The sequence below is a fragment of the Microcaecilia unicolor genome, chromosome 6 (assembly GCF_901765095.1).
Source record: "Microcaecilia unicolor chromosome 6, aMicUni1.1, whole genome shotgun sequence".
Lineage (NCBI taxonomy): Eukaryota > Metazoa > Chordata > Amphibia > Gymnophiona > Siphonopidae > Microcaecilia > Microcaecilia unicolor.
The window spans coordinates 145,513,668-145,532,161 of record NC_044036.1 but is presented as its reverse complement, the minus strand read 5'-3'; the positions used below and the strand labels follow the sequence as shown (position 1 = coordinate 145,532,161).

General features: G+C 40.3%; 1 protein-coding gene across 9 annotated transcripts in view; it reads right to left on the bottom strand.

Annotated features, from left to right (window-relative positions):
- The window catches only part of FOXP1 (forkhead box P1), an 801,754-nt gene that overhangs the window by 439,252 nt on the left and 344,008 nt on the right, over nt 1-18,494 (bottom strand). The gene's annotated exons all lie outside the window — the stretch shown is intronic.

Here is an 18,494-nt window from a genome sequence, read left to right as displayed (position 1 = left end):
GAATTGGTTACTGGACACAAAAAGAAGGTAGAGTTAAAAGGCTATTTTTCTTAAAGGAGGAGAGTGAATAGTAGAGTGCCCAAAGGATCTGTACTGGGAACAGTGCGATTTAACATTTATAAATGATCTGGAAATCAGAACAAGTGAGGTGATTAAATTTGCAGATGACAAAACCATCCAAAGTTGTTAAAAATATGCAGACTGAAAAATTGCAGGAAGAGCTTAGGAAATTGGAAGACTGGGCATCCAAATAGCAGATGAAATTTAATGTGGACACAGGCAAAGTGATGCACATTGGAAAGAATAATCTAAATCACAGTTACCGGATGCTAGGGTCCACTTTGGGAGAAAGCATCCATGAAAAAAATCTAGGTATCATTGAAGATAATATGCTGATATCTGCCCAGTGTGTGGTGGGTGGCCAAAAAAGCAAACAGGATGCTAGGAAGTATTAGCAAAGGGATGGTAAATAAAACCAAGAATACTATAATGCCTCTGAATCGCTCCATGGTGCGACCACACCTTGAGTAATGTGTTCAATTCTGGTCACTGTATCTCAGAAGAGATGCAGCGGAATTAGAAAAGGTTCAAAGAAGAGTGACCAAAATGATTAAGGAGATGGAACTCCTCTCATATGAGGAAAGGCTAAAGAGGTTAGGGCTCTTCAACTTGAAAAAGAGATGGCTGAGGAGAGATATGATCGAGGTCTACAAAATCCTGAGTGGTGTAGAATGAGTAAAAGTGAATCGATTTTTTAATCTTTCAAAAAGTACAAAGACTAGGAAGTTACATGGAAATACTTTTAAAACAAATAGGAGGAAATATTTTTCACTCAACAAATAGTTAAGCTCTGGAACTCGTTGCCAGAGGACGTGGTAAAAACAGTTAGTGTATCTGGGTTAAAAAAAAAAAAGGTTTGGACAAATTCCTGGAGGGAAAGTCCATACAATGCTATTGAGATAGACATGGGGGAAACCACTGTTTGCCCTGGGATTGATAGCATGAAATGTTGCTACTATTTGGGTCAGTACACAAGAGTGGAAGCTGCCACATACAACATTCAAGGTGATCAGTGAAACCATTTATTGTCCAATCATATAATGGTGCTGACAAATTGAAACCAATATGGGCCATGTTTCGGCACCAAAGCCTTCGTCACAGGTTCTTATTAATCAGCCAAAGGAACATTTAAAAAGTGTGTAAACATCAAGGTGCCAAGCACAAAAGAATTTTCTTTGCTGCTTCCTTCTGTTACAAAAATACGCTTTCCACAGGCAATTCGTTGGAATCCCAATGAATGTTTCAAAGTCAAAACATAGAGCTGCACAGTTTTACTTTGAAACAGTCACTGGAATTCCACTAGTGCTATTCGCCTTGCTTCCCCCCACAGGCATGCTCGGTTTTAGTGAAATTGAGCGTGTGCGAAGCATCGCACATGTTCAATTTCATAAAAACCGAGCATACGCACCATTGGGGGGGAGGGGAGTAGGGCAGGTGGCATGTGGCAACAAACAGCGCTGGAAGAAGGCTTCTGCTGGCAGCGCTTGGAGACCCCTGCCAGCCCAGGTATGTGGGGTTGCAGGGGGCGGAGAGCAGCCCCCCTCCCCACTTTGGGCTCAGGCCCTCTCCAAAACTGGCTACAAACCTTGTTTCACGGAAAGGCACAGGCTTAAATGAATTTTAAGAATGGAAGTTGAAAAATGAAAAATGTATTTTATCAAATAACAGAGACCTCTACCTCAGAGCAGGGCAAGTCACAACAGTATTTCATGAAGCTTACAAAATAAAACAGGTACATGTTTGGAAAATGTGATACAGCAGTTTGGTAAAGTACTGTTCCCTCTGTTCTTAAAAACCAGGATACGTGCACCCGAAATCTCCAAATAATTTCTCGTGTATTTGTATGAAGTTCCTTTGTGATCATGCAAATGAGTATTTTTCTATTAACCACTTAGAAGCAATGCAGAAAAACTGAGCCCAAGACAGGGGCTTCTTATCTGCATTTACCACGCTGGATAATTTACAGGACAACTGTGTATCTCACACTGAACACCGGAAAGCCAATGGACATTTTAAAAGGCGGGCTGGCAGGCGTCAGACAGAATTGCAAGGTTGACAATCCAGGAGTAAAGTGAACCTTTACCATCCTTCATGCGGTATTCGGGTAGAGAAAACAGGAGGCAGCAAGAGATACTGCAGTGTAACTTACCCACCCTTCTAAATAGGCCTGGGGCTCCAAGACGCAGAAATCCAGACTCACAATACAGGCAGAGCTACTATTCTCAGCTGTTTATATGGGGAAACAAACTCAATTTTCTCTTTCCACAAAACAACGGACCTTTTTGTTGTCAAAACTTAAGTGGTTCTATTTCATCAGCTAGTTAACATACCAGCTCATTTTCAAAAGTGATCGCCTGTCATCTTCCGACACAAATTGGGAGATGGCCGGCTATCTCCTGAACCCGGCGAAATCGGTATAATCGAAAGCCGATTTTGGCCAGGTTCAACTGTTTTCCGTCGCAGAGCCGGCGAAACATCAAGGGAGCGTGTCGGTAGGGTAGTGAAGGCAGGACGGGGGCGTGCTCACGAGATGGCCGGCTTCATCTGACAATGGAAAAAAAAAGCCAGGCTTGACGAGTATTTCACCGGCTTTACTTGGTCCCTTTTTTTCACGACCAAGCTTCAAAAAGGTGCCCCAACTGACCAAATAACCACCGGAGGGAATCGGGGATGACCTCCCCTTACTCCCCCCAGTAGTCACCAACCCCTCCCACCTCAAAAAAAAAATTTAAAAACATTTTTTGCCAGCCTCTATGCTAGCCTGAAATGTCAGACCCAGCTCCATGACAGCAGTATGCAGGTCCCTGGAGCAGTTTTTAGTGGGTGCAGTGCACTTCAGGCAGGTGGACCCAGGCCCATCCCTCCCGTTACACGTGGTGGTAAATGGGAGCCCTCCAAAACCCACATCTAGGTGCCCCCCTTCACCCCTTAGGGCTATGGTAATGGTGTAGAGTTGTGGGGATTGGGTTTTGGGGGGGGGGGTTGGGGGGCTAAACAACCAAAGGAAGGCAGCTATGCACCTGGGAGCTAATTTTTTTTTATTTTTAGAAGTGCCCCCTAGGGTGCCCGGTTAGTGTCCTGGCATGTGAGGGGGGGCCAGTGCAATACAAATGCTGGCTCCTCCCATGACCAAATGCCTTGGATTTCGCCAGGTTTGAGATCACCGGCATTATTTTCCATTATGGGCGAAAACCAAGGCCGGCCATCTCAACCCCGGCGAACTCTGACATTTGGCTGGGCCCAACCGTATTAGCGAAGAAAAAGATGGCCGGCCATCTTTTTCGAAAATACGGTTGGCTCCGCCCGCTTGCAGCGCCGGTGTTGGCCGGCCAGCTATTTGGCCGGCGCCTTTCGATTATGCCCCTCATAATAAAATAGTAAATGACGGCAGATAAAGACCTGTGCGGTCCATGCAGTCAGCCCAACAAGATAAACTCCTTTTACATGGTATGCGATACTTTATATGTATTTATATAGTTATATTCAATCCATATATTTTCTTCATCATCATGCCATCTGGATGCCCCAGAAAATGAAAGTAGCAGGTTTCCTACCTAGCAACCTGTGCTGGTCCTGCAAGACTCACCCGGGTATTTCATTACACTTGTTATATGATTGTCACCAAACTTTTCTGTTCTGGACTAATGTCTGGAATACCATTTCCTCTATGTTATAAATTATAGATCCACCTTCACCAAAAATTATAATCTTTGGTTCAATAATTTTTGAACAACAACTAGATAGCAAACAAATCAAACTTCTTGACTAACTGGAAAGACAAAAACATCAAAGAAAAATCAACATGATTCAGTTCCAATCAGACATTCCATTTTGTTAGCCAACGACTTCATTAGATGATCGAGTTTTACTTTACCACGCATGCAGTACTTTTATTTTTCCTACTTCCACTTTTAATGATTCTCTGTATTAAGGTATTGCTAATTCTTTGTTATATATTTCTTATGTTGTTATGTTATTTTTATATTTCACAACAATAAAAAGCTTGGACTAAAAAAAATAATAATAATAATTCTTAGCCGTTTATAAATTGTAAAGTCAAGTGTGGCAGCCGGGGAAATTATCCCAATATCTTTATGCAGATTTTTCAGCCGGAGGGGTGGGAATGCTGCTACCCTGAGAAGAGAAACTGCTGTGCTGTTTTTGGATTTTCAGTTACTATTAGGGGAATGTGTGATTCTCATCTCCAATAGTTTTATCCCTGACTCAGCTTTTGGGCGAAATAAATGGGGCCACGTTGGGTGACTGTTTAAATAAAATTGCACATCTCTTCAGATCGCTGGGCTGCTTGTTTGTGTACTGCTACGCTTGGCTGCAGTTCATTGCTTCTTATTGTTTGTTGCATATGTCAACTGATACTGACCAAATGTATCTGTTTGCCGGCAGCAAATTTTTATTGCAAAGCAGTTATGTACGCTGTACCCAAGGCCAACTGCACAGTGGTATTTGAATATTAACCTTACTGTGGATATCCTGAAAACCTGACTTGCAGAGTGTGTCCCAGGGAGCTGAGAGCCGAGCCACTACCGTATTGAGTTCCCTGAGAAAATCAAGACTATGGGGCCGATGCGTTTATAGCCACAGCTCAACTTACCGAATAAGGAATAGTGATCGATGCTCAATAGGAAATTGCATGCAAATGAGATTTGCGGAAAGTCTGCGTGAAGTTCAGTAGGGAAAGCACCCGGCACATGCATGGAACAGTTTCACAGTAAATATTGATGTTCTGCACATGCCCAAGCCACAGGAATGGGAGGATGTTGGGGGGAAGAGGCAAGTGATTGCAGCAGATGTGCTCCAAAAAGTGGAAATAAAATAAAATACAAAACAAGACTGTGAAGAAACTTTGTGTTAATATAGTGGATATTTTCCTGCATTGATATATGTATGTTCTGAAGTGTATTTCTCCTATTTGGCCAGCAGATGGTGCATGTTATGCTTAAAGATGTTACAGAGGACTGACTTCTCTTTCTTTTAGTTGGCACACAGATAATAGGAAGTGCCTGTAGTGATATAACAAGTTTTTATTTGAAACCTGACTGTTCTAGGATCTATTCAGCATATGCTGGCTGTTGCTTCAGTTTCAGCCTGGGAGGAAAGATACATAGTAAATGACAGCAGATAAAGACCTGTGTACGGTCCATCCAGTCTGCCCAACAAGATAAACTCATTTTACATGGTATGTGATACTTTATATGTATACCCGAGTTTGATTTGTCCTTGCCTTTCTCAGGGCACAGACCCATAGAAGTCTACCCAGCACTGTTCTTGTACTTAGTTCTGGAGCTAACGTCGAAGCCCCTTAAAATTTACACTCCAGCCCATCCCTATCTATTCAGTCACGATCTGAGCATAGACTGTAGAAGTCTTTGTTCACAGTTATATATCCTGACCTTCCCAGGTACAGTTTAGACAGTATATAGATGTTTAGTTAGTGTTATAATTGATCCATTTTTCAGTTACCTGTTATTGTCTGTCAATTGCATATTTTCATTCATTGTTCCACTGTGAGAATAAACAAATTTGTTTGTCCGTTCTGCTTGCCTGGACTGATAAGAATCCTGGTGGTTAGTGTGTTGGGTCTGTGAGTGCTTTCTGGGAACTGTGGGACCACTGGGAGTGTGGCCCCAGTAACCTAGAAATCACGGGGGATAATTTGAGAGCAGGAGACTCGCCCGAGGGTACTAGGGTTCACTCCTGCCCATACCGGTTGCAATCTCAAAATGGTTGCCATGACCTGCAGGAGTTCTTGGAAGCCATTTTGAATGTGGAACCGTCATGGGTAGGAGCAACTGGGGATCACTCTTGCCTCAACTAGGCCACTACACCACCAGGGCTTATAAGGTAGGCCCAGGGAGGGCCTACAGGTGGTGGGAGGGCAATGCTTTTGGTTGTGAGGCTACGGCAGCAGTTTTCTGTCAAGAAGCTGGGGGCCCCACAGCCCAATTTTGGTCCGTGGGGGGGGGGGGGAGTAGGGATTCTGCCCCGCTTCATCTGCGGCTTTGATTTTGGCTTTGATTTGGTTTCAGTTGCCCTCTAACCTTTAATAGATGTTTTATGTAGACAGCAGACCACCACCATCCTGCCTCCTTGAGAGTTGCCTGAATCTTTGAGCTTTGAAACTAACTGAAATGCTGAGGAGACCCACTGCATGTAAGAAAGGGATGTGCATGCTCAGAACTTTCCCCTAAGTTCTGAGCTCTGGAGCAAATTCATCCTGGCACTGTCAGATGATTCTGTGCCTGATCAATCCAGCTCTCTACAGAGAACACAAGTTACAGGCATGCAACAAAGCGTTATAGTACCCCTTCCAGTCAATTCTCCAGATATATTTTTAAGGAACAATAGCAGGAATGGTAAGTGCAAGGAGCCTTCAAAGACTTTCAGACAAGAATACTTCCTGAGGTATGCAGAGTAAAAATTTGACACTGACCAAATGAGACTGTGCAGGACAAAACTACAAGAATTTTCTTTCACAGGGAAAAAGGTGAATTTTGCTAGTCTTGCACATTTCACCTGGTCACCAAATGAATAGAAAGGATCCAAAAATGCACATAAAGTACTCTTTCAAAAAAAAAAAAAAAATGAGTTGAACCAAAGTGAAGGTGGCTAAGAGAGCTGCATAATTATCTCAGCTTCTTGAACATTGTTTTCTTGCTGAGCATGCAACTTCCAGATTCCAAACTGTCTATGACCTAACACCGTGCACCTAGTTAGACACGAGAGACAAAATGGTCAAAGAGACCTGAGAGATGAAGAGAGAAGATGATGAACGTGCATACTCACACACTGTAGCTGTTTTTTAAGGAGTACATGTATATATGCATGTAGGAAGCTGCATGGCGTGGGTGAATACTGCACGGTAGTGTGGGAGTTGTGTGTTCGATGCGGGTGACGGTGTGGATTATGTATGTATGTCAGAAATATGTGAATTACAAAATTCTGGGGAATGAGCATGCATGTTTTGTTATGGGGTGGGGGTGTTGTACACATGTACAGGAGAGTTACTGGGGTGTGTTTTTTGGGGGGTGTTGTTTTACCTAGGTTTGTGCGAGCACTTATGGGGAGGGACTGAAGGGACACCTCTTTCCCACTTCCACTCTTTCTGCTTCTCCCCCACCCTTCTTCATCTATTCCTCCTGCTCTTCACCCATTCTTCCTGTCCTCCACTCTGAACCACACATGCCATCCAAAACATGGACAGATAGACAGACTGATCTTCAACAAAAGGCACATCTTCCCTAGGAAAACGTGTCTACAAATGGAGGTAAGTATAGAAGCAGGAATGTACAATGCCTTTGTATCAGTCCATGGAGCGACCGCACCTTGAATATTGTATTCAATACTGGTCGCCGCATCTAAAAAAAAGATATAGTGGAATTAGAAAAGGTACAGAGGAGAGCGATGAAAATGATAAGGGGGATGGGCCGACTTCCCTTTGAGGAAAGGCTAAAGTGGCTGGGGCTCTTCAGTTCGGAGAAAAGGTGGCTGAGGGGAGATATGATAGAGGAATGGAACGGGTAGATGTGAATCGTTTGTCTACTCTTTCCAAAAATACTAGGACTAGGGAGCATGCGATAAAGCTACAAAATAATAAATTTAAAATGAATCGGAGAAACTTTTCTTCACTCAACGTGTAATTACACTCTGGAATTCATTGACAGAGAATGTGATAAAGGTAGTTAGCTTAGCAGGGTTTTTTAAAAAAAGTTTGGATGGCTTCGTAAAGGAAAAGTCCATAGACCATTATTAAAGTGACGGGGAAAATCCACTGCATATTTCTGGGATAAGCAGTACAAAATGTATTGAACCTTTTTTGGGATCCTGCCAGGTTATTTGTGATCTGGATTGGCCACTATTGGAAACAGGCTGCTGGGCTCGATGGACATTTGGTCTGTCCCAGTGTGGCAATACTTATGTACTTATGTAGTGCATTTAGGGGCAGCACTGCACAGTAACCACGGCACCTTTTGCCAATACAGATTGAGCCATCAAGAGCAGATTTGAGATGGAAACCTTAAGAGCTGCATAAAACTATATCAATCCAAACCCAGCAGGAAAATATGAGGTTCCTAGAATCCTAATTTTCAGATCTAAAACATTAGTGAGCATTACTGGGCAAGTGGCAAGATGCTGTAACTGTGAACACCTAAGCTCCAACCCAACCTGGAAAAACATTTACAACAAGCTAAAATAAAGGAGCACTGTCAAAGCAGTTTTAAGCCTCACAAAATGTTTTTTTCTGTTTTAACAGTCATGTTTAGTACACCTATCTCTGGTTATAAACTGGATTTTAAAACATATTGGTTGTTGCTTAAAAGAGTCTGAAGGAAAGTGCCATTTTGTTTACATTTCTGGCACTCTGTTTACACTTTCCACTCCTGTTCTCATCAAAATGGAGTCTTGTGTTTTTGTTTCTTGCTCAGTAAGCTTTTTATCATTACTGAAATCGTAGTCAGCAGAGCCAGAGGAATATGTATTTGGAATATGGCTGGTGAAATCTCCTTTGCCTTTTAAAAGGATGATTCACACACAAAAAAAGTTGAAATATATGAAAAGAAAGTTGGGTCGACAGGAACCGCTGAACAAATATTTTAACACATTTCCACATATGCTTAACAGTTTTGTTATCAGAAATAGAGTAGCCCAATGCTTAAAACAGGCTGAGCATTAGAGAAGCCAGGGTTCAAAATCTCTCTGTGGGGATCTTTTAATTAACACAAGTTTATTCCCACGGGCCCTGCCACAGAGTACTTGCATTATTCTTTAGTAAAAAGGCCCCCTGTGACCCTTGGGCAGGTTACTTCACCCTCTCCTCCATAAATACTAAGCTGTGTTACAGCAATAATGTAATTTATAAATAATTGGAGTTTAATACAAAAATTCTCACCTTAATGCTCATTTAATAATAAGGAGCTGCAAAACCTGCTCATTATTATGTAAAATGGATAATTCACTTTAAATTCATAAGTTTCAAGTTTATTTGATATACCACCCTGGGACATATCATCTGGGTGGTTTACAATACAATAAAATCAAAGTGGGAAAACTGAAAAGAACTACAAATGTGGACAGGAAAGCTAGACAGTAGCAGTGAACGAAAGAGAGGCAAAGAGAAGGGAAGTATTAAAAAAGGAAGAGGGAGAGGAAAGGTATTAAAATGAAGATAAAAAAACAAATGCTGGCGGCCAGTGCCGATTCCAAAAAGGGCAAACAGGCCTAATTTAAGCAGGTGTCTACCAATCCGAGCTAAGCAGAAAAAGCATCTCGGAATAGAAATGTCTTTAAGGCTGATTTCAAAAGGTACCGAGAAGGTGCCGATCTGAGAGATACGGGTAAGGAATTCCACCAAGTAGGAGCTGTAACACTAAAGGGGAGGAGTGGCCTAGTGGTCAGAGCACCGGTCTTGACATCCAGAGGTTCCCAGTTCAATTCCCACTGCTGCTCCTTGTGATCTTCTCCTCCTGGAATCACAAGACCCAAACAAGAACATGGGGAATAAGGGCATCGGACAGAAAAAGCAACAAGCAAGTCCTTAAGATCTTAAAAATTAAAATAAGATGTTTGAATTGTATTCTGAAGGTAATTGTTAGCCAATGGCTCTCCAGAAGCAATGGGGTAACATGATCAATTTCTTGGTACCATGAATGATACAATATTTTGTACAGCTGTAATCTTTTCAGCATGTAAAATGGGAGGCTATTGGATTATTGTGAGTTGCTTTGCAAGCTACTAATGACCAGACCGTGAATAAAAATGAGAAGTAGTAGGTAGCAGTAAGTTCCGATAAAGCAAAAAGGCAAACGGTTTGCAATTTTCAACGTGCAAGAATGAAGAAGAGCAGACCGGTCCTACCAAACCAAAACACGGTCTTTATTCATCACACTATTTGGATATTACATACACATGCCAGACATAGCCATGTTTCACCCAGGGAGCTGCATCGGGACAATAATTATTGTTAAATTTCAGTATGTTCTCAACAAGCCACCTGGACACCTTAGATAGACACTGGTTAAACAGTATCACATTGGGTAATACAGGGTCAACAAACTAGTTGGATGTCATCCTTGAAGAAAAACCAACTAACATTCATGGGACTTAAATGCAGGAGAAAGGACTGAACCTTGGAGGATTCCACGGGTTTAGGGGATACACTGAGGAGTAAGTAGACTGTGTGAGAACTTTATAAAGGACCTAGCAGAAAGAAAAGACTGAAACCGGGTTAGAATACTCTCCCTACATCCTATGTTAGGTAGTTGCTTTGGAGATCTAAAGAAACCAATATGCAAGTTTTCCAGAGTCCAGATAACTCTTTACTTCACTTAATAGGGCAAGAATACAGATCTGAGAATTGTGAGATTCTTGAAATCTGAATTGACAAGAATGCAAAGCATTGGTTTTACGAATAAAAGCCACAAATAAAAATTGTGTCGATGAGCAAGAACACAAAGCATTGGTTTTACGAATAAAAGCCACAAATAAAAATCGTGTCGATGAGCAAGAACGCAAAGCATTGGTTTTACGAATAAAAGCCACAAATAAAAATCATGTCGATGAGCAAGAACAAGAACAATCTCTTCAAAAGGTTTAGATATAGGACGATAGTTAGCTGAAACCAAAGGGTCCAAGAAAACATTCTTCAGGACTGGCTGAATAACAAATTACAGACTAACGTTAATTAATGATAGAATACTTGGATGTTACTGCGACTCGGGAATTGCGATAAAAGGAGGAATAGGATTAAGAGGAGAGCTAGCAGAAGTCACAAAAGGTAAGCACTTAGGCTAAAGAGTAAGACTTCACCGAATGACCGGCTATTAAAAGAAGGTGTGGATGCCTTTCCATTATCAATATTGGATGGATCAAATGAAAAATGAGAAACTATTATCCGGAAGCCTAACTTGATGAGAAGTAGAGAGACTAGGATAGGTCTTGGCCACCACAATACAATAAAGTCACAGCAGGTTGGACAATACTCACGCATAATGGAAATTTTTTCTATAAAGAATTTTGCTAAAGTTTGGGATTAGGTACCTGCAGCAGAAGGTGAACATATCAAGGAGTTAAATCAGAGTACAGAAAATAATTTCTTGCAAGATTTAGCAAAAAAGCAGTATTACACTAATTTGGTTATGTTAATGTTCTGGAGATGAGTGTTTTTCTTTATAAATAGCATATGCTTCCAGTGTTTTAACATTCCACCAGCTACATTCAGCTTTACGAGCCTGTTGGTTTAGAAGCTGAAGTCCAGAATGATGTCAAGGGTGCTGATGTTTCTCAGCAAATGTACAAGAATAGACAGGGTCATCCTTTTCTTAGTGTTCCACACAGTGTTACGTTCCATGCTGAAGCCTTGTCCTCCAAGTACAGGGACTCAAAATTAGATGCAGAATCCTTGAAATTTTGTAGCAAGGCTAAGTCAATATTTGTTAGGTTACAAGTAGACACTAACAATGTCATTATATCTAGATGCCAACTGCTGGAAATCAAGAATAAGCAGAAAGTGATGTGAATGTGACCACAGAGAGGGAAAAAAAAGAGTTGGAAACTCTCTGGGGGACAAGAGTGGATCATGATGAAAATAAGATCAATAGAATGCACCCTTCCCCCTACATACCACCACCAATGTGGGTAGGAGAATGCACAACCTGCAGGAGGCCAATGGCTTCCATGAGTTGGAGAAAATTTCTCTACAGAGCTTTAAGGGTCATCTTAATGGGGTCCAAAATCACCAAGGATCAGAAGATCAAAGAACTACAGGACACTGATTACTGTTGCAGAAACAGCTTCCTACTCTAAGTTTGTCAAAGGAGAAGGACAATAAAGGGGCTGGTAAGTTTCTAAAAAGAGCCCCCCCACCCCTTAATCTCTTTTAAAAAAAAAAAGTGCTGCCCCATGGACCAGCCACCCCACCCACAATCCTTAGCAGAAATGTGGGTGCCCCTCTATATCTTGATCCTCCCTCCCAGCTTCCCACCCCAATCAATGTTGCTTACTTAGCAGTCTATCCATAGTAGTAGTACCATAGACTACCACTAGGAGCCTGATACCACCATTTGTGAAGGAGTCAAAGAAGGGCAGACTGGGGGCCACTCCTATCCACTATAATTCACCAGGTAGGTGCTCCTGTGATGTAGTGGCAGAGGGGATAAATTTTTTTTTTTTTTGGGTGGGGGGAGATAGTGAAATATAAACACTGATTATGGTTTGGGGTGGGGTCCAAATGGGTTTTGGTAAATTTAGACATGGATCCAAGATGACATGCATCAGTAAATTCACATATGGATCACAGGTTGGTTGATTATGGGGGGGGCACGTTGTTACATTTAAACATGAATCAAGAATTGGGAGTGGGGGGGAAGGGGAACCTGCATTTTCTAAAAAAAAAAAAAAAAAAAAAAAGTTAATTTAAAAAATAATAATAATCCGGGTAAGGGGGGTTGAGGTATTGGTCGGGGGGGGGGGGGGGAGAGAGGCTATCTTTTTAAAAAAAAACTCATTATGCTCATTAAAAGAAAATGGGCCCAAGCTAGGCCATCTTTGGGCCGCTGTCATGAAATTCATAAACCCACAAAACTGAAGTACCAGAATACTTTTGCAGGTTAGTAAATAGGGGCCTCAGAGTGTAAATCCTATTGGGCGGGAAATTATCTACTATACCTAATATGAAAACTGTAGTGTGCTTAGATTTGAAAAGGTCAGTAATTACACGTAAAATCCAAATTTGGGCAACCATATCACAGGCATTCATAATTTCTAGAGGCATATGGGAAATTCAGAGAAGCCTGTGAAATCAACCATGCTAGCAAATAGCTATAAAGTTGACTTTAAAAAAAAAAAAAAAGGTAATTCTTTTCCCTAGTTTCCTAACCATTCATTGAAATTTTGGCCAAACCAAGATCCATTTGGTGGGCCTAGGCTTGAACAACAAAGCTTCTTTCGAGATGGAACCCATCAGTGTCCTTTGCCTACTGTGACCATCCTGTGATCTCCCTCTTCTACCATGTAAACCCTGAGTGCACGGCAGTCAGAAATGTGATGGTGGCCCTACTGTCTTCCAAATCATACAAGTTCAAGTCTGGCTATACTTTGTGGCCAGCTGTTTCTAGATAACATACAGCAGAGGAAGCTGTGGCAGAAAGCTGTAATATATTCTAGCACTTCTGGATAAGCATTTCTGGTACACTCAAAAGGTCAACCTAGGACATGTATTCATGGCCAGAAGCCAAGAGATCCCTTTACTTCCAGCAAAAATAATTCTTCCCCGTTCTCCAAAGCTCCGAGTCTACTTGTATCAAGTTTTTTTATTTGATCAAGAAAACATTTTTGCTTCAATAAACAGTTTTTTCAAATAGATTTTTTTTTAGCTAAAAGTATACTGCTATCCATCATTTTGAAAACCAAGTAATGTAAGACCCTAAATTATACGCTGTCAGTTTTGTTTTTAATTTTTCATGTAATGTGTTTAAGACTTCTTGGGGTGTTTTTCTTTGTCAATGACAAAAATTTGGAATACGACAGAAATATTTTGGATAGAAGCAAGAATGGATCAATGACCATTGAAATTCTAAAAATTTTAATTACTCAACCACTGCTTGTCTTTCCATTTTCAAGGCTTTGCGAGACAGGAAAACAATAGAAAACTATTCTAAATATGACAACATATCGTGTAATGGGCTCAATCCTTGCAAAGAAAGAAACTTAATATTTGTAGACAGAAAACTGTCTGTACTAATGACAGATCTTAAGAACACACTGCCAACAGCATAACAATCAATCCAACTCAAAAGGGAAGCTATGTAGAATTGTACAGCAGTTCACAAAAAAAAAATACACGGGAAATCAAAGCACAATGCTAATAACCTTTATCCTGATTCTTTACTATCACTGATTGATCATTTTTGCTTCAGTCCAGTTTTCTAAGCCTTGAAAAATTAGGGGTACCTATGGAATAATATATATATATTAATAGAAAAGGTTACTGTAGACCATTGAGCAACCTGCGGCTTGCCACTGAATTTTTATGTCGCTCACAGGACCATAAGAACTATATAAATACATACAGCAGAGGTGGAGTCAATATGTAAGGTGAATTTTTACTGTTTTGAAGCTATACTTGTATTTATGTTTACATTTCATCATTTTTATATTGTTATGTTAAAGTTTTATGTTATGCTGTTCTTGCTATAAACCACCTTGGGTGAATCTCTTCATAAAGGCGGTTAACAAACCTCAATAAATAAATGATTAATTCTCCTTATTTAGGGGCCCTTTAACAAAGGGGCCATATTTTTACTGCAGAAACAAAATGGCCTCTTTAAAAATGGGGCAGTAAATGGTCATGCGCTAATATTACAATGTAGTAAATTTAAAACGAATCAGAGAAAATATTTCTTCACTCAACGTGTAATGGACCATATTTTACAACAACGTGGGTAGGTTTTGGAACGGCCACAAAATGCCCATTTCCACGCCCCTAAGATTGACCCTTTTTGCCTGTGCATGCTAGAATTTAGGCGCAGTACATTACAGAATACACTTAGCAAGAAAACAGTTACAAAAAAGAAACAAGAATTACAGTGCCATAACAAAAATGATCTATTGTACAGGTACACTGAAATAACCTATAATGTAACCAATACGCAAATTAACAAATTAGAGGGTATGATTAAACAATTTGTATATAAGTGATCCATTAAGTATTCATTAAACTATTGAGATATGATTCAACAGGCGGCCATAGCTTCTTTTTACACAAAGTAGAGCCTAATTTATCAACAATCAAGAATTCTTGCTTCTAGCACCTAATTAACCAGTTAGTTTCCATACGCACCTAGGATCCGTGCATAAATTTGGGCAAGCCATACAGAATCTGGGGGTTAGCCCCTGACCTATGAGGATTTAACAAGCATGCCAAAATGAAAGAAAGGCATAGAACTTTCCCTACCTAGGTTTAGAGCTGTCTTATTGGCATTCTTTCTCCAAGCCTTTCTGACTGCCCACTGGCTCCAGGAGCAGACCTTCTGCTTCTCATTTCAATCTCACTTGACTATTACTCTCCTTTAGGATGAGGGTCTTTCCTAATCTGTCTAAACTATGAGGTTCCTTTCTTTTATGTGCTGTGAGAATTTTATTATGTAAACTGCTTTGTTACACTCTGTACTAAAGGCAGTATATATTAAGGATCTAATACACCATAAGTCTGCCATTTAGCAAAACTTTAAAACAATAGCTGGTGAGATAAACACACACTACAAGAGTTTTAAAATAAAGAGAACTGAAAACACAAGCAAACACCTTCCTTTGCCCTGGGAAAGTGAAAAAAAAAAAAAAGCAGAGAAAGAAGGGGGAAAAGTTTTTAAAAATTATTTAAATAAGAGTTAGAAAGAGGCTCGTCTTTGTTTTTTCTTTTGCTTCCTAAGTCAAGCAGGAGAATTCAGAGATGGACACTCCTAGAAATGTCTTAATCACTTCTGAAAAATTTTTAATGGAGGCAAAATAGAAAACCTTCATTTACCCATCAGTTACGTGGAGGGAATCACTTTTTATTCCAAATGAAATTGCAAAGCTATTCTGTTTTCTTTAGAATTCCACATTTAAAGTCATCTTTTCCATATGGTTTTCATAATGCACCTGACCTAAGCAATTTTTTATTTTCATATGAAGAAAGAACCCCCAGCTCGAACCTCCCTATACTTACCTCCCCAGAAACCTGCCTGGAAGCAACTGTGATGTACCATAAACTCGGAACCTCTGCATGTCCTAGTGTACAACTAAGATTTTCAAAAAACCATACTTCCATACAAATCCTGTCTGCATGAGGATTATTTTCTCCCTGCCCTAAAGCTTTCCGTGCACTGCAAGTCATTCCTTCAGTTTACCCCCTTTGATTGCCTGTCTCTGCCACTTAACCCCATCCTACAGTAACACTCAAAAGCCTTACTCTGGGATTAGTGAGGGAATGACACAAAAGTGCAATGTGGAAGTAAATCACACCCTTCATCTTCTATTTTGCAAATTTCATGGGCCAGTGGGGATAATGAAAAAGTCAATTACACTAAGTTGATACTGGTTTTAAGAAACAAATGACATTTTCTCCTTTATTGGCAGCCTAAAGCCAAACAAGTTTAACAAAAAAAAATGATACCAACAAATCTAAAGCTGCAAATTAACGAATGCTTTAAAACAACAAAAATAGCTGTAAAGCATGGCTGGATTTTTTATTTTTTGTTGTTGTTGTTCTGCTTGGTTTCTGTCAATTGTCACCCAGGGCTCTGCCTATGCCCCAAGAAGTTACGATGACAGCAAATGAGGAATAGTTAACCCAGTGGATAATGTGCAGGAATTACTGTGCTCAGTTTATTTTAGCTGTGGCTCTGTATGAAAATAGCACAGCTCCGGAGCCTAAGAGCACCAGAGGGCTGTTTAGGATGTCACTCTTTTAACCACTGCTCCGAAGCTAGCAAAGTACATTATTGTTAGTCACAGGCTCATGAAAAATACAGCAAAGAAACTGCTCATGGCAGAAGCATTTAACTTTCTTGTTAGCAGGCCTCCCCCCATGTGGCACTTTAGCATATGAAGGTTGTTTATTATGTTCTGTGCCAGGCAAAACTGATTAAATGAGGCTCTTAAGAACCAAAGCGTTATAAATTCATGGAAATACAGCAGAGCAATAAATTCTGTGGAATTAAAAGCTTACTAGTGCTATTAGCGTTTCGGGGTGTTTGCATTCCTAATACCGATGCACAACGTACTGATCACCATGGAAGACAAGGCAAAGCCCTGTGACACAGTGAGTTAACTAGAAGACTTAGAAAATGGGCCGAGCTAGGAGGAGGTGGGAAAGAAACTTACATACGCGTTTTATAAAACTTCAATGCTTCTGGGAATATTTTTCAGTGTATGAAAACGAGGTCTACTGTAGGATCTGATTGCTAAAGGTCATTTAATATACAACATTATACAATTATTTCTATTTCTTGACTATATTTGAGTCTAGTGCTGTAAATACATCTCGATATGAAATAATTCTGATCATAAATGTTTTGACATCAAAAAAAGCATCTTTTGTGTGCCAAATGCCCCTCGCTGCATAAAACGGTGCTGCAAATATTCAAAGCGGTATCTGCAGAATTAGTCTTGTCCTCTTTCGGTACCTCCTCTGATAAGGGGACAGCTGCAATGCGAATGAGCAGGACGGCAAAAACTGCTTCATTGACCACTGGCGGCATGACCACAACTGCCCAAGTTATATTATTTTAAGACTTTCACTGGGGGATTACCCTGGACCATCTGTTCATTGCTAACCTGAATACTAATTTTGCACTGTCTTTTCTCTCCCAACACAACCATCAGGTGAATTATTGCTGCATTTATGGGCACATACACACATATAATTTAAAGCACCACATCGCGATGGTCATGATTAGATTAAGTCAGACCTCTTACTATAGTAACATGTAGTAAAGCAGGTAGGCTGGGACTGAAAAACCCTGAACAGAATTGAGTTCACAGCGACCTTGGAAGCTTCCAGATTGGTAGATGTGCAGAACATTTACAAAAAACACCAGTATAAACCAATAGCTCCAGAAAATATTCCAAGAGATTCAAGTTGCGAATTCTTCAACATGATAGGTTAATGGGGGGGACTTGTAATCAGATGAGGTGCAAGGCAGCTCCACCACTGACACAGGAAAATTCATAAAAACTGGAAACTGTTCAGACCCAAGCTTTAGAGAATGCCAGAGTCAACGTCTACCATCGCCTCCTTCAAAAACTCATTGCACACATGGGCCCAAACTATAAACATGGTGTTGAAAAATGAGCGCTAAGCACTGTTCTATAAACAGTGCTCCAAGAATAGCGCCTAGCACTGGAATCCGCAGATTTACACCAACTGAAACCTGTTATAAACCTCCACGACTAAATTAGGCATGGATCGAGTGTGTTCTATAACACTGAATGCAAAACATGAAAAAATGTTTTTGTTTATAGCTATAGACGGCTATTGCTAGCCAAAAAAAACAATTCAGATATGATGGTACATTAAAATATAAATTAAAGTTGGTAGAATTTTGGAGATCCTTAAGATGACAGGCTTTGAGGTATAATTTTTGGTGCTATCGTGCTTTTTTCTTAAATTTTTGATTTTTCTGATTGACTATTTTGTTTTATAAAGGTAATATAATGTTGCCCTTATAAAATAGGCTCCTAGAACTATCTCCAGTAGTGCATAAATGTTCACATACAAATTTACACCTGTTCCAAGGCAAGGGCAAATATGGTTTTTGTTTTTTGAATTAGTAATCATTAGCATATGTTATCTGCAACAGGGCCCCATAGGGAAAAATGGGCCAATGGAAGATAATATGAGCTAATCATTAGTAGAACCCCCCTACATGTGTACACAT